Source organism: Cryptomeria japonica, chromosome 6 (genome assembly GCF_030272615.1).
Source record: "Cryptomeria japonica chromosome 6, Sugi_1.0, whole genome shotgun sequence".
Lineage (NCBI taxonomy): Eukaryota > Viridiplantae > Streptophyta > Pinopsida > Cupressales > Cupressaceae > Cryptomeria > Cryptomeria japonica.
Genome location: NC_081410.1, coordinates 591354224 through 591372511, shown reverse-complemented (window position 1 = coordinate 591372511; position 18288 = coordinate 591354224). Strand labels below are relative to the sequence as shown.

General features: G+C 36.6%; 1 pseudogene; it reads left to right on the top strand.

Moving 5' to 3' along the window:
• The first annotated feature begins 4315 nt into the window (after window positions 1-4315).
• On the top strand, window positions 4316-5173 carry LOC131031481 (acidic endochitinase-like; annotated as a pseudogene).
• The last annotated feature ends 13115 nt before the right edge of the window (window positions 5174-18288 follow it).

Genomic DNA, 18288 nt, shown 5'->3' with positions numbered 1-18288 from the left:
TTTGTTCTTTAAATTGAAGCTTTTTCTACAAGGTATCAACTGAGTATGTATTGTTGTATCATTTGTGGGATTCTAGATAGCTTCTCATAAAGGCACATTGTCAGTCTTGTTGAATGGCTATTTTCTTGCATGTTTCATCTTTGATTTTTTAGTGTCTACTATATTAGAATTTTGCAATTTTTAAATTTATCCTCAAGGATATCTTCATTGTTATGGTAATCTGCATAGAGAAGTTGTGAAAAATGAGTCTTCTAGTACACTTGGAAAGTACTCTCCTATTGTTTTTAAACAAATCACCATTCCTAACATTCTATAAAAACCATTAAACTTTAGAAGATAACATCAGGAAAAATAGATTAGATCTACCTCCAACTTGATTTAGTGGTAGATCTTTCATCTCCTAGGGGGATTACTATTTGTCTAAATATGGTCATGTAGTGGTTGTGGTTTGGACTTGATTTCTGGGGGCTCCTAAGTCAAATCTTGTGGCTTTAGATCCCTTTGTCTCTCCTATGAAATTGGTTTTTGTTTCTCCCCTTGGGTCCTCTAGCTCTAGTAAGCATGCTTCCTATGTAGATTTGCTTAGGAAAAACTTTCCTATTCCTTTCGGTACCAAGGCTACTGTTTCTAGGAAAATGAAGAATTATGTTAATTCTACAATACACTATGTCAGAGAAGAAAGAGAGGATGTGAATCCCACATCCAAGGGAGAAAAAGAGAGGATGTTAATCCCGCATCCACTCACCAACAACTAAAATAGCATCCCTCTCTTTAGAAGAATTGGAACCAACAACCCTTTAGTACAAGGGTAAATTTTCATCTTACCTTCAACCAAAGAAAGCTAATTAGCAGAGAGCCAATAATTCAAGTCTAGCAGAGAAAGCTAGAGTTGGAAAAACCTCTAGACTAGGACCTTGCTAGAAAAAATATCTTCATTATCTAACACCTCATGGCCCAAAATCATCTTAGGATTGTCAGATGCACAAGGAGTAGGCTTACGAACAGGAGCCTTATCCTAAGAGGAAACCGGTATTATTTTACTGGTTAGCTCAACATATGAGAAATAGTGACTGGGAACACCCACCCTAACAAAGTTGGATAGGGTTGGAGATAAAGCCTTGCAACCATCAGTAGCAACACCCACTGAGATTGTACATTCTTAGGAGAAACATAGTGTGTAGAGAAATAACTCCCGCTAGGTGAACTTGGGTCCGTAACCAAATTAGATCTTGGCTAATGATTGGCAATGGGTGGAAGAACAATCTTAGAGCCATTAGTGGGGAGTGGGGGAAATAATTTTGAATCTGTACGGGTGGGAGCACCAGGGAGCATTTCTGGGGAAAGGATTTTCTAAATGCATATGTGTTCAAATAGTATAAAAATATTCCATGTTAGTTATTACTTGCAAAATTATTATTTGGCTAGTACTAGTTGGTTTAAAATGTATAAAATTCTATTTATATAGTAGAAAAGGAAGGTATGCAACAATGCCTCTAAGGCCAATTATGGTGCAAGAGCCATTTTCCCAATGGGGTCTAGATTTTAATAGGATGATTAACCTAATGATGAATTTATTATATAGATCAAGGAGCTTTCACTCACAAGTACATTGGAGGAGGTCATTCTTAATTTAATATAAGAAATTATTTGTATATATATTGAGCTTGTAGATTATATTAAGGGGCTAAACAATATTCCTTATCCTTTGATGATGATCCCTTTTAGATGCCCCTTCTTGAGTGCCAATCTACATTGTACATCTATCCATTGGTAATAAGTGCCACATCTTTCCTATAGCCTCATTCCCCTTCCAAATGAGGTGTCTCTTTTGATGGTGACCAAAACTGTTATGAGTTGAGTTAATAAAAATATTTCCCTAGGACTCGTGCCTCTTAACTGATGACCTGAGGCTTCCCTGGTGTAATAATACTCCTTTAATAACTCGTGCATAAATAAAAGCATACCCTTATTTCTTATATCTCTTAAATATTGAATTGATGCAAACTAGAATAGAATAGCTATTGAATACATTTATTCATTGGATCTAAAACCTCATAAAATTGTGAAGTCTCATAAATTTGATTATTTTATGATCCATGGTGTCTCTTTATTTTTTATTTATATTTTCTTTTTATTACAAGGAGAGTAAGAATTTGTGTATAGGTGGGGACATTACATTTTCCTATTATAGATGAAATCATAAAAGATAAATATACAAGAGTAAGTATTTTTCATACCTTAATGAAAGAGGTAATATGGAAGAATGATTAATGATTAATGACTAATGATTCTCATTATGAATTTCATAAACACACTCTCACAATATTTACTCAAGGATAAGTTTGGAATTTAAAAAACTTGTGTGAATATATTCTCCCATTCATTATATTGATAGCTATTTTACTCACTAATGTGTGTATGATCATCCTCTCTCAACCTCTCCCAAGAGAAACTCTCCTATATTTCCTTGCAAGTCTTGAATGATCTAGGATACGTTACAATTACTATAATGCTAAAATCATTTGGAATCCCCTATTTTATATTAGGCTAAGGTAGTAATAAGATTATGTCAAAAAATAATGACCATATACTATCATATACTTTACATCTTTCACATTTCAGTATAATATGCTTGTAATAAAGTATTTTTGGCATATTCTACTATGATACAAAGCTTACAATCACCATAAATGACATCAATAGAACCTACTGTGTGAATTTTGAAAGAATCATCAAGAATTACTTCAACAAAACATACTTGAAGATTACTCAAAAAAAAAATTATCACGCAAGACATTTTCACCCAAGAAGAATTTCAAGTTATTCTAAGTTATATCAACGACATAGTTATCAACATACCAAATACTACCTCAACTTAAAATGCATGTAAGATGTAAAAAATGCCTTGTCATAAACAAGAAAGTCTACTCTAAATATTTTAACTTTGTAGTCTACCTTTTGATGGTGATACCCTTTTGGATTATATCAAAGCATACTCGCTATGTTGAAACATCATATTTAGTAGCAAAATATTTTGAGAAAATAGAATGATCTATTTAAGTCAATGAAGAATGCATTAGTAGTTATCTAATACCAAATGTATGCATCAAGTTATCAATATCATGTACATGAGTGTAATTTGATGATAAAAAGATTCGAACATGTAAGATTATAATTCCATTACCAAAAAAAAGAAATTTGTGATTGGTAGTTGAATTTAATATATCATAAAAAAAGTCACCACAAATCGAAGAGTTGCCACCATCATCACAAAAATATAAAGAATAATGCTATACTAACTAAATACATCACCGGTAGACCACGAGAAAAAAAGATATAAAAGAAGGGATATGAACCTTATGTGAAGGAGGACCATCTTTGTCTACACCACTAGGCTACTTGACAAAATATGAAGAAAGAGAGGTGCATGGAGGAGAATCTTTAGCTATGAAAAATAATTCCATATGGAGAAGAAATATGCGCACTTATTTTAACATTGCATCAATCAAGACCCCTCATTGTACCAAAACTATATAACTAAAGGTGAGAGCTATTTCAACTTTATATGTTGCGAAGGATGTATCATCATAATTGTAGAAAATAGGAATTGATATTTTGGGAAAGGGCGTCTAATGAACATGATAAAGATCAAAAAATCAAATTGTGCACAATTGTTTCACAAAAAGTTAATATGGTGATAAAAAATAATAGTACAAAAGACAATTATGATAAATCACATCTAAATAAATAATCTTTCATATAAATGAATTATACCAAAACTAATCATATATGTAATAGCATTTCTTATATTTGTGACATGTTTTGTCATTTTTCTTAAAGATATTTTCATATCATTGTACTCATTTTCTTTGATCTCTTTCACTTTCCCCTCCATGAAATACTATGTTATTTGATAATATATATAGCGAAAAGATAATATATATAATAATATTAAGGGAAGGAATATAGTGGAATAGATGCTTAAATTTATCGTCTATAAGCTGTTCTTATGTATGCTTCCAAAAATGTCACGTAGCAAACGAATTAATAATTTGTTGATGACAGGTGACCAGAGCATTCCGCGTGTTCCAATGAACCAATGGAAGATATGAATGCGGTTGGGTGCGGCGTCTGGGAAGCCCACTTCACAACGACCCAAACGTGGAGTGATCAAAGAGATGACAGAGAAAGGAAGGTAGATGCATCTATATAAGGCAGAGAAACAGTAGGAAGGGAAGGCAAGCAAGAGTGTGAGTAATCTGAGTAAGAGCATAGAAGAAATGATATGGAGATGAAGAGGTGGAGATCGTCAGTTATGGTGATGATGATGGTATTGTTAGCAATGAGGCAAGCTGCAGCAGGAAGCATCGTAATTTACTAGGGACAGAATGGTAACGAAGGCAGCTTAAGAAGCACTTGCTCGACAGGCAACTATGAGATGGTAATCCTGGCATTTCTGGCTACTTTCAGCAATGGAGAGACACCCATGATTAATCTGGCGGGGCACTGCGATCCATACACGAAAGGGAGCTCCAATGGGTTGAGTAGTGATATAAAGGCATGCCAGAGTAGAGGAGTGAAGGTGCTTCTATCATTGGGCGGAGGAGCAGGCAGCTACTACTTGAGCAGTGATGCAGATGCCCAGAACGTGGCATCCTATCTGTGGGACAACTATCTGGGAGGCCATTCTGACTCCAGGCCCCTGGGAGATGCTGTTCTGGATGGGATTGACCTGGACATTGAGGGAGCCACCATCGAGCACTGGGGAAGTCTGGCCAAGTACATCAAGGGTTACGGAGGAGGTAACAAGGTCTATGTCACCGTAGCTCCTCAGTAACCATTCCCTGACGCATACTTGGGGACTGCTCTCATGACGGGACTTTTCGACTATGTGTGGGTTCAATTCTATAACAACCCTCCTTGTCAGTATGGTGGGGACTTCCCTGATGCCTGGAAGCAGTGGACCTCTTCTCTTCCCTCAAATGCCCAGATATACCTAGGCCTTCCCGCATCCTCTGCAGCTGTCGGCACTGGCTACGTTCCTCCACCTACCCTCATCTCCGATGTGCTCCCTCAAATCCGCACTTCTTCCAACTATGGTGGAGTCATGGTCTGGTCTAGATACTATGATCTCCAAAATGGTTATAGCTCCGCCATCAAGAATTCTGTCTAGTCCCCCTCCTCCTTCTACTCCCTCGCTATTACCATACTATTTATCATCTGCATGTTGCTTCTTATAATGTAATTTGTATCTTACTATTGGGAGAATAGCATATTGCTGTAATATTTCTAACTTAATTGCACTTGTAGATTGAGTGCGTATTTTAATAAACTTTAGTTTGATAAAAATGTATTTTATATATAGTTTTCTATGAAAAATATATTATATCATATTTATAACAAACCAAATGTTGGGGAGAATAATATCATGTCACAAAAATGTTGTAAGGTTGAGTTTTACTCCAATGCAAAAGACAATAAAAATCAATTAATCTTTGAGCTCACCTTAGTTATCGAGAAGGTCGTGTCCATTACAAATTGGCTTTTGACCTATATGGTGCCTTCTTCAATAGCATTTTCTAAGGGCTGAGTTCTATTCCTCATAGGACAAGGAAAACTTCTACTATATAACAAACCAAGAGCACCTTTGTCATAGGTCTAGAGGTAGATAAAAGGCCAAAAAAATTGTGTTCATCAATATGACCATTATGACCTAAGTTCTATGAAAAGGTGGTTGATTATCATGCCTGTGATCATTGAAGCTATGTCATTATTGATGTTATTATGCGGGGGAATGAACCCTATTAGACGGAGGTGAGAGTGATACCCTTACACTCATTTAGGTGCATATCCTAGTGACCAAGAAGAGCCTATAGATAAGCAACTTCTTTCAAATAGTTCATTCAATTACAACAAGATATGTTGCTTCAATTGTTACTCACAACAAAGATTACAGTGATCACCATTATAGTCAAAATAATATTATGAATGTTGAAATCCCAAATACTAAAATCTAGAAACCTTGAAGATTAGATGCAACCTTTGTGTGGAGTTTCCCATACAAATCCAAAGATATTTTATCCCTTGAAATCTAAGAAACCAATCGAGTTTCATCCATTGATGTCTAAAATTAAATGGATTTCGTCCTTGATCCTAATAGGTGAACACAAGTGTTCAACTCTTTAGTATTAAGTAACTTGAGATTATAGCTCTACTACCAAGAACTTTTTCTAGCCCCCCTCCTACTCCCTCACTACTATTCTTGGCTAAATTTTAATTTACAACCACCTTCTTTTACAATAACTTGTATGTTACTATTGGGGCCAATAACACATTGTGTTAATATTCATGAAACATCACTCCTCTTCTGAGATTTGTCACCAAAATAACAATCTACACCTATATCTATCTATAGAAAAAAAGTTAATAGAAATGTCATAATCATTAGGGATGTTAGCCTTGCATTTTAACATTATAAATCAATTTAACTAATTCACGCATAAATTTAAGTAATTTATTGTAAGTTAATAGTACTTAAAGAAAGAGTGCATATTTTAATAAATTTTAGTTTGATGAAATAACATTTCAAATATTATTTTGTATGAAGAAGTATATTATATAATATTTATAACAAACAAAAAAATTGAGAGAATGATATCACATTCCAAACAATATGTAAGATTGAGTTTTACTCCAACAAAAAAGACAATAAAAATCAATTAAGTTATTAAATAAATAAATTATATATAATTTTCATAAAGAAGTAAGTCACGACCATATATTTATAACAAAAATGTATGGGTGGAATGAAAACACATTCTAAAGTTCACATAAGGTTGACTTTAAATCCAAGACATAAGACAAGATAATGAGCAACTAAATCATTAAGCAACCTAGCTTAGCGATATACTATGAGATGTATTTGAATAATAGAGCTCACCTTAGTCATCGAGAAGTCATTATTCATTAATAATTGGCTTCTCACCCATACAATTCCTTCTTCAATAGCATGTTCTAGTAGTTGAGTTCTTTTCCTCATAAGACAAGGAATTTTTCTATTGTATAACAAACCAAGAAAACCTTTATCATAGGTGTATGGTTAGATATAATGCTTGAATGATGAGCATAGAATTATTCCAAGGTCGAATGTCATGTATTTGTAGAATTTGATTTTGGTGTGTCAAGGTACAAAATGGTAGGGTTATAGAGATTCAAATGCATACAGGAGAAATATGGAAATGTTTTGGAGATTTAGGTGTTCAGATGCCTTGCTAGAACTTTTACAAATAGACGATGTCATTGAATTCCCCAAATTTATAAGGAGGAAAGTGTGGATGAAGTAATGATGATGAATTGGGGTGCTAAGAGAACAAAGAAGACAAAAATCCAAAGGCCTATAGGAGAGAAGGGAAAGCATTACATATAAGAAAGCTTGAAATTATTCCCAAAGGAAGAAACTAACCCAAAAAATCTCAAAATTAAAAAAATTCTAAAAGAGAATACTAAATTATCTCTATGTATGAGTAGCCACCTTACAACCCTTGTTTTCATGACTTTTATCCAATTTCCAGTTTCCATTATTACGTATTTCCAATACCTATATTTGTGTTTACAAATTCTAGTTTATGTTTTCTTTTCCACTTTGTTCTTTATGTATCAACTAAAGTTCCCACTCACACTATCCTTCTCTTATTCATATGTAGAGTGGATCTTTGTATATGTATCCCCAAAAACAAGCAATAAATTTTTATTGTGTTACTTCTAACAATTTCCACGTGTGTTTTATGATGTCAAATATATGTTTTACAATCTATTTAGATATTATTCTTTTTCATTGCCTAAACATAATTGTGTTTTCATGTCGTATATCTATTCTAGTTTGGATTTTTCTTCATAGGATATGGTGTGAGGCCCTACCCTGACTCATCCTAGCATTTCAGTATTTTTCATGTTGAGACTATTATGGTTGCTTTATTTTTATACATTATGGATTCGGAACTTATATTATTTCATGATTTGGATAACATTGATATATATTGATGCTTCATTTCTATGCATTATAGACATAGAACTCTATATGATTCTAGAATAGGATTACTTTGTGATGATGTATGTCATTATTGGAATTGCAGGACTTTACTATGATGATAGAAATAGGATGCATGTTTATGTATGGATCAAAATTAGGAGGATTATGATAATTGCTTATGTGGATAAATTTTGATACAAGTTATATTGATTTTGTTTAAATATCAATTGTATGGAGAGTGTTTGACATGTATTCTTATTCATGTATTTAAATATTATATGAGGTTATTTGGAAGTACTAATGTGTAATTGAGATGCACAGGAAAATTATCCATGTGACCATGGAAATATTATGGAGAACCAAACTTATACCTATGTACGTTCGTAAAACCAAGGTTTGTCTATTTGAAGATACAACACCCTATTTGTATTGTATTTTATTTGTGAAAGTGTATGTTGCATATGTGTTAAATGGAATTTATTAATTTGTGTAAATCCAACAAGAGATAAAATTTCATGTGTAATGTTGTAAAGTATTTTATTGTGTCACTTGACACGTGTTGATTTATGTCTTGATTTTTGAATTGTCTCTTGGAGGGAATTGTTTTAACCATAGCTTTTTCAAATAATTTAATGTGGTTCTATATTTTCCTTGGGTAGAGAATCTTTGGGGTGGTCAACTTAGGTTTGACCCGAAAGTTAACTTCACATGGGTTTAAAAGGGGTTAAATGGACTCCTAGGGGTAGTTTAAAGGTGTTTCCTAAAGCCCATAAGGTATACCTAAGGGTTATGAGTAATTTTAGGCATGTGACAACTCTGATGTGGCTATTTAGTCACCCTAAAAAATGAGTTTTCTAATATGTACGAAAATTGAATTTAAAAGGAATCATCTAGGTTAGTTAACTTTCCTTTTTGATGAGAGATCCCTTTTGATCTTTTTTGGACTTTTTCCCTTTTTCAATTTTAGAAACCTGTGAGAACTCTCACTGAGGTCTTCTTAGGCAAGAATGAGAGATTTTACGGGTAATCACCCACTCTCCATTTTCGGAGACAATGCAATTTTGAAGAAAAAAAGATAGATTTGGTTTAGGAATTTGGCTAAGTGTAGAGAAGCAAGGAATTGTGGAATTGGGTTGCTCATCCTCAACTAGACTAGCAAACCTTTGGGCAGATTGAAGGTTGGTTTAACTTCTTCTTATTTTCTTTCATGTTGCATGTTATTTTGGAAAGATTGTTGTGTGAAAAAAAAATTTCGTTCTCTTGCATTTTATTTTGTGAAAATTATTACGCGTTATGTCTTTTATTTCTTTTATGCATTGTGTGTTTTGGGAGTAACCAAGACCTCCTACTCTTGGGAGAGAGGATGGTCTTGTGGGTGGTAGAAGTTTGACAACCCTCAAGTGAGAGGCTCTCGTTATGAGAGTGATCTCAAGGGATATTTATGCGACCCTTGCTACATGGCTTGTTTATGCATTTGGGGGTCATAAGGAGGGAAATAAGGCATGAATGCCTTGTGGGGCATAAGGATGTGGGGTTATTATACTTATCATATATCTTTGTTTGCCATGAGGTGGCTTTGTGTTTTACCATACTTACAGTCTCCTCGGGGTATTTGGTCCACTACCACCTATGTAAAATCATCAGATTGTGTGGTGCAGTGTAGCCTTGGTTGGGAATATGTTGTTGTGATTGTTTTCCCCTACTTGTTGTGTTTGCATGTGTGTAACCTGTCTAGGGCTTGGTTCTCCAAGCTCGGGGGTGGCTTCTAGTAAGCCTAGGCTGGGAGGTGAGTACTCCATGGTCAAAGCCTTTTGATTTATTTACAGGTTGTTGAAAGAAAAGAAAAGGACAAGTAGAAGTTGTTGGACTTATTTGTTTACAGAAAGAGATTTGGGAATGGAATATTTATGTTTTTAAGTTGCAGCAATGTAAAGGGAAACTATGTTGTAATCTATTTTTGAAAGGAAATGTATCTATTATTTTTAAGGTCCTCATTTAATAGAAATGAGAGATCCATTTGTAATATTGACTATAATGTATTTTAAATATACTTTAAGGAAATACATTATTTTTATTAAGTATTATTTGGTTGCAAAAGGAATTATTTATGTGGAGTTTACGTTTTGTATTGTTCTCAAAATTTTAATGATTGCATGCATGTTACTTTGAAAACAAATGTTCAAGTTTATTTCCTTATGCATATCTCTAAGTTTAATTAAAATAAATCTAGATTTATGTAGTTGTTGAATATATGTTATTAAATTCTATCACTTTTCCCTTTAATCTATTTGCAGAAAATAAATCTAAAAATTAATATGACTATCTCTAAGCTTTATTTCAATGATTTCTAGTCAAAAAAATAAAGTTGTTGTTCATATTTATTTAACTCTGTTATTTATTTATTGCAAAAATTAAATCTACAGTTAAATAGGCTATCTCTGTTTTTTTGTGGTATTTAATGTTTAAAAAATATATATAACATCTGTATTTTTGCACAGTAGGGTTAGGCTGAGTTTCTAATGCATTTAATATATATATATATATATATAAACTACATTTAAATATTTAAAAATGTTGTTATAAATGCAAGATATATGTATATATATATATAATAAACAAATTAAATTAAAAAAAAAATTACATAAAATAAACTTGTTTTAAAAAGAAAATATAACATAATACCCTAGAAAGGGGCTCGGACCCTACGGACTCCCCCGCAGGGCGGCCCCCCCTCCGCACTATGGGTGGTGACCCCCAGCGATGGCCGCAACCACCACTATGGGCCCCAACCCACAGTGGGGAGGCTTCGGGCCCCCTTATGGGTGGCGCCTCACAGCGGCGATGCTATCGGGCTGCGGGCCACATCCCACAGCAGCTTAGGCCACCTCTGTGGGCCGCGACATGCAGGCTCGGTAGTGGCCATTCCTGCGAGAAGCCCCCCCATGGCATCCACCTTTTTAAAAAAACCGTCGCTCGCCCTCCACCCTGCTCATACGTTTGGCCCCCTGCAACAAAAAGATTCTAAACCCTAACCCAGTTTGGGTTACGGTATTTGAAAGATAATATAAGAAGTAAGAAATAAAAATAAAATAAAGGGGCATTTTTATAATAATAAAATTAAGGTTTTTGTGGTTATTTATTAATAATAAGAAAACATATTTATGTATGTATATATATATAGATATACATACACACACACACACACACACACACACACACACACACACATATATATACATACATATATATATGTATATATGTATATGTATATATGTATATATGTATATGTATGTATATATGTATGTATATATGTATATATATATATATATAGTTTTAAATGTGAAAGATTGGGGCAAATTGTAGACTAAATATTTTTTTGGGTGTTTATAATTTATGTATGTTTTAATAAACATATGGGTATAATTGAAAAGTTGTTTTAATTTAAATTACTTATGAAGTTTAATCTTTTAGAAATTTTATAACAAATTGGATAAGTTATTTTGGCTATGGGGAAATAATTTTAGTCCACCTAGATATAGGTTTATGAGATAAAACTTCTATAGGACAAATGTCATTATGAATATAATTGACCCTCTAGTCGATTTAGTTTAAACACATTTTAATTATTGTTAAAATAAAGTATAGACTTTTATAAACTAAGTGCTAGGACTAATTTAATTAGTCCCTAAAATCAATTAATGGTTATTGGAGATTAATTTTATCTACGTCAATTAATTGACTAAATTAATTTATTGATTAAAATCGATGAGACAATAAAGAATATTTTTAGTGTTCCGCATTTGATTTAAATTAATATAATTTACTTGAGTTAGAGGTTAGAGTTACTCACACATAGCTAAGACAAAAATTTCTAGTGCATTACATGTTAGCAAATTTAATGTTATTAAGTTGTGATTTTAAAAAAAAAAAATTATCCCATTCGTGCCCAAAAGTTTGGGCATGACATTTTGGTATCAGAGCAAGGTTTCCAACACTAGGAATCTTTCTCCATTACGTTTCGCTTTAATTATCATATTAGTTTTCTAGGATATTTAAATTTAATTAATTAAATATTTTTCCAAAGAAATTAGTTATTTTATTTATTTTATTTTATTTTTTCTCTTAAGGATGCCTCCGACTACGCAACAAGCTTGCAAGCGCAAAAGGGGTCCTAGGCATATACGCATGGCATGCGAAGAGGTCAATAGGGAGGAATCGGTTCTAGAATTGAACCCAAAGGTCACTCCCGAACAGCCAGTTGACCCAAACTAAAACATCTTAGAAGCACTTTAGAACTTGATTGGTATAGTCCAGGATAGGTTTCCAGCAAAGGATCATCATGATGAAAATTAGAACTCAGGGACTCATAGATCGACAGATAGGGAACGGAGCAGGTGTCCACCTCCTATTCCCATAGAGAGTCAGGGTGGGAATGAGCCTGAGTCTATGCACCTCCAGTGGCAAAGCCAGAGTTTTATGAGAGATCACATCGAGATCCAGGAGATCTTCTCAGGGAGCTTATGCGCCTCCAGCCACCATCTTTTGGGGGATCTACCGACAGGGTTGAAGCTGAGGCTTGGATTTTGAGCCTAGATAGGTGCTTTTCATTGCGCTCTTACGAGAGCAATCTAAAGGCACGTGTAACAATCCACCTATTGAGAGCAACAACCTCCACATGGTGGAGACAGGAGGAATACAAGTGTGGTTTAGCTGCCGATACTCTCACATGGGAGATTTTTATAGAGAGGTTCAAGGAGAGGTACTTGTCTGAGCATTACAAACAGCGTAGGATAGACGAGTTCCATGACCTCCAGCAGAAGGGTCTCTCAGTGACCCAGTACGAGAGAAAATTCTTCAAGCTCTTGCCCTACGTAGACTACCTAAAGGATGAGAAACTTCTCGTCAACCATTTCATCAAAGGGCTGAATGTCGGCATAGCAAGACCAGTGAGGATGTCCACTCCAGGGAGCCTTCAGGTTGCCATGGAGAAGACCCTGATAGCAGAGGAGATTCAGGTCAGGCCACAGGATACAAGGGATCAGTTCCAAAACCAAAACCCTACACACCAGACATATGGATTTCAGAAACCCCATTGGAAGGGTAATAACAGAAACACACAAGGGGTTCTCCAAACCCCCTCCTCCGCAACAGTCATAATAGAAGTAGAGGCAAACGCCTCCGCAGAATCAACAGGGCGTGAAGCCCAAGCAGTGGCAGTCTCAGGGTCAAAGGCAAGATCAACAATCTCAGGTTCCTTACACACCTCCGGCAAGGACTCAGCAGTCCTCTAGGGGTGGGTACAGTGGTTCTAGCAGGACATGGGGATAGTCTTTTTCTAGGCCTCAGGGCGTCCAGTTTCAGGCATGCAGTGCTTGTTTCACATGTGGAGCCATGGGGCACATGGCGACAGAGTGTCCTCAAGGTCAGCTGACAGGGAATCAGAGCATGGAAGCATTAGAGCCTATAGTTGGAGATATGGGCAGGTCCCATAGAGTCTTTGCAGCAGTTGACAACCGCTAGGCAGAGCACCAGGCCACGGTCATTGAGGCTGCAGGTATGATTAGAGGTAATAGTGTATCTATATTATTTGATTCTGGAGCTACTGACTCCTTTATATCTCAATCGATTGTGGAGCGTTGCGGGCTAGTGGCAACTAGACAAGGTGTCAGTTGGGAAGTGGAGTTAGCTTCAGGGGCTAGAGTGTCAGTGGAACCAGAGGTTAGGACATGTCAGGTTCAGATTGGTAATACCACCACCTTAGTAGACCTTAGAGTTACACCACTTGGATCATATGGCATCATACTTGCCATGGATTGGCTTTATGCCCACCGAGCAAAGATGGATTGCCGCCTAAAAGTGATCGAGTATGAGGATGATCAGGGTTCACCCATAGTAATCATCGGGATTCAGAGACTCGTGTCTCTTCGTATGATTTTCGCAATGCAGCTTAAGCAAAGCATGTGAAATGGATGTCAGCTATTTTCCATCACCATCAATGATAGAGAGGAAGAGGATGAATAGGAAACATTGATTGACGACCATCCTATCCTTAAGGGATATTCAGATGTGTTTCCTTCAGAGCTACCTTGAATGCCGCCCCGTAGAGAGATTGACTTTCATATATACCTTGTACCAGGAGCTGAGCTAGTTTCAAGAGAACCTTATAGGATGACCACAAATGAGCTTAATGAGCTTAAGATGCAACTTGAGGAACTCCTAGAGAAGGGTCACATTCATCCTAGTGTATCCCCTTGGGGTGCACCAGTCATCTTCGTGAAGAAGAAGGATGGATCTCTCCGATTATGCATGGATTATCGTCAGTTGAACAAATTAACCATCAAGAACCAATATCCCTTGCTCAGAATCGATGATTTGTTCAACCAACTTCAGGGTGCCAAAGTATTTTCCAAAATTGATTTGAAGTCTAGATACCATCAGTTGAGGATAGTGGAAAGCGATATCCAAAAGACCGTATTTCGCACTAGATATGGCCACTATGAGTTCACCGTGGTCCCATTCGGTCTTACGAATGCTCCAGCTATTTTCATGAGCCTCATGAATGGGGTATTCCGCACATTTCTTGACCATTTCATGATTGTGTTCCTTGATGACATATTGATATATTCTTGGAATGAGAAGGAGCATGAGGAGCACCTGAGACAGGTTTTGCAGTGTTTGAGTGACAATCAGTTGTTTGGCAGTTTGTCAAAGTGTGTTTTCTTTCGATCAGAGGTCAAGTACCTTGGGCATGTTGTTTCCAGTGATGGGATCTCAGTAGACCCATCCAAGATCAAAACTATTATGGATTGGCCAGTGCCAAATAGTGTGACAGAGGTCAGGAGCTTCATAGGCTTAGCAAGTTATTACCGACAGTTTGTTGAGGAATTCTCTAGAGTCGCACATCCTATTACTTCTCTTCAGCGTAAAGGGAAGAAATTTGAGTGGACAGAGAAGTGCAAGAGGGCCTTTCAGGAACTAAAAAAGGCACTTACTAGCACACCTATCCTTGTAGTACCATATCCCTCAGCTGACTTCATGGTTTGCACAGATGCTTCCCTAGAGGGTTTGGGAGCAGTCCTTATGTAGAATGGTAGGGCTATAGCTTTTTAGTCTAGGAAACTTAAGACTCATGAGCTTAACTACCCTACTCATGACCTTGAGCTTGCAGCAGTAGTGCATGCACTTGTGAGGTGGAGACACTTCCTTTTGGGTCATCATTTTGAGCTTCATTCAGACCATCAGAGTCTTCAATACATATTCACTCAGTCGAACCTTAATGCACATTAGAGGAGATGGATGGAGTTCTTGTGCGAGTATGATTTTGACGTTCACTACATCAAAGGGAAAGAAAACGTAGTTGCAGATGCCTTGAGTAGGAGACGTCACAAGATTTACACCATATCTATGGGCATGGATTTGAGAGATCGGATATTGTAGCAGTTGCTAGAGGATGGCTGGTATTTATAGGTTTGTAAGGTAATACGATCTCAGGAAACTCTAGAAGGGAAATATGTGGATTATTCCTTAGAGTTTGATGGACTATTACGCCATAGAGGGCGCATCTATGTACCTTGTTCCGGGGGTTTGCGAGAGTTCATTGTCACAAAGGCTCATAGAGCTCCTTATGTAGCACATCCTGGAGTTAAGAAGATGCATGCTGACTTGAGACAGTTATATCATTGAGCAGGAATGTGGCAGCTCATTGCTAAGTTAGTAGCCCGATGCCTCGAGGTTCAGAGAGTCAAGGTGGAGCACCGCCATCTAGGTGGGTTGCTCCAGTCTCATGCTATACCAGAGTGGAAGTGGGATACTATATCCATGGATTTTATCATTCGTCTTCCTATGCCATCTCGTCACCATGATGCCATCTTGGTGACAGTTGACAAGTTGACCAAAGTGGCTCACTTTTCACCAATTCGGACTACCTTCACAGCACCAGCAGTAGCACAGGTGTTCTTGCGAGCATTGTCAGACTTCATGGTGTTCCATGCAAGATTATTTCTAATAGGGATTCCCTCTTCACTTCTTCCTTTTGGAAGGCATTATAAGCAGCTATGGGCACTAAGCTCAACTTCAGTACAGCCTATCATCCAGAAATGGATGGTCAAACAGAGAGGGTTAACCAGGTGTTAGAGGATATGCTTCACATGTACATCATTGATCATCAGACCAGATGGGAAGAGTACCTTCCCTTAGTGGAGTTTTCCTATAACAATGGGCATCACACTTCGTTGGGGATGCCACCCTATCAGGCATTATATGACAGGCTTTGTAGGACACCGTTGAGTTGGGACCGCATAGAGGATAGAGTTGCTATTGGTCCTGAGATAGCTTGGAATATGGAATAGCGGGTTGATTTGATTAGGCAGTGTCTTAGAGAGGCACAGGATAGACAGAAGAAGTATGCAGATGCGAAGAGGATAGATCGTAGCTACTTGGTTGGAGATAGAGACTTTTTGAGAGTGCGACCGCATAAGAGTCTAATCCATTATGAAAAGGGTTCTAAGCTTGTTCCTCTCTTTGTAGGACCATTTGAGATCCTTGAGAGGATAGGACCAGTTGCCTAACATTTAGTATTGCCACCTAGCCTGTCATGCATCCACGATATGTTTCATGTATCAGTTTTGAGGAAGTATATCTATGATGAGTCTCATATTTTAGATTGGGATGCCTTGCAGGTGGAGTCAGACGGGAAGCTAGATTTGGAGACCATTCGCATTTTGGCATGCTAGACGTTGGCCCTTCGAGGTCAAGAGCTGGACCAAGTTAGGGTCCAATGGGATTGCTATGATGAAGTTATGGCTTCATGGGAGGATGCAACACGTATCAGATCATAGTACCCCCATCTTTTTGATGAACTCCAAGAGGAAGTTCATGCCTAGAGGGGGAGGGTGTGAGGCCCTACCCCAACTCATCCTAGCATTTCAGTATTTTTTATGTTGAGACTATTATGGTTGCTTTATTTTCATACATTATGGATTTGGAACTGATATGATTTCATGATTTGGATAACATTGATATATATTGATGCTTCATTTCTATGCATTATAGACATAGAACTGTTGGTATTTTGGTATGGTTTTGTCATTGATGTGAACACCTACTGAAAACAAGCACTCTAGAGATCCAGCAACATTCATCGGCAAGCAAGTAACTATTGCACAGTTACTGGTACATGGTTCACAGGCAAGATATAATGTTCACCGGCACTTGGAATGATATGGAAGACACTTGGTAATATCGAAGACATCGTGTGGACACTTTATTTTGAAGAATTAATCATTGGTATATTCATATTTGCATATTTTCTTTTACCGACAAATAGGTCCAAGTTATCTAGGGTTACACTGACAGGTTTATCTTTTCCAAATCAGCATGGCACGCTATGGAGATGATTTATCATTGATGTAAATGCATTAAGCCGACATGTTTAATCAGTTCTTGCATCGGATATTATATTTTATGTAAAATGTTTATTGTAAAATCTTGTAGAGCCGACCTACTAAAATTGGTCTTATGTTATGGTATAAATGTAAGATCTTATTTGTAAGATCAAGTGCGGAGTGCAAAAAAGAATTATGTGAAGGTATATGAAAGATTAAGCAGAGGTATACACGAAGACATCATTTGAAGGTGAAGATATGTTTTTGTAGAAGCATATTAGCATTACACCGGTACTGAATCCAACATAAGAAGATGTTATTTTGTGCAGTACATTCTTATTGGATTTAACCATCCAACTATAGTCAGTGTGACTCCCATTTTGTGATTGAGCAGTGAGCTCTAGGCTGTTGGCCTTTCTGCATGTGCAGACCCCATTATGTACACTTATTATCTGTAGTAGTAACATCTAATTGTGGGTAAGGTTACCCACCATGGTTTTTCCCCTTACAGGGTTTCCACGTACAAATATTGGTGTTATGTGTTGTGGATGACTTTATGTTTATGTTTTATGCATTAATCCTTACCGGTATAGCAATTTACTGTTAACATTGTCTCCTGGCATACTTAACTGCTTTATCGGTATTAAGCATTAAGTTGGTTAATTGGTTTTTGGTTTGAATTTATTAGACAACTGATTCACCCCCCCCCCCTCTCAGTTGTCTCCGGGACCTAACAATTGGTATCAGAGCCTAGTCCTCTTTTGTAGAAGTTTAACAACTTGAGGAGATCCAATGTCTACTAATTACTTCAGGAAGGACAGTCCTAAACTTGATGGAACCAACTATGGGATATGGAAGATCAGGATGGAGACACAT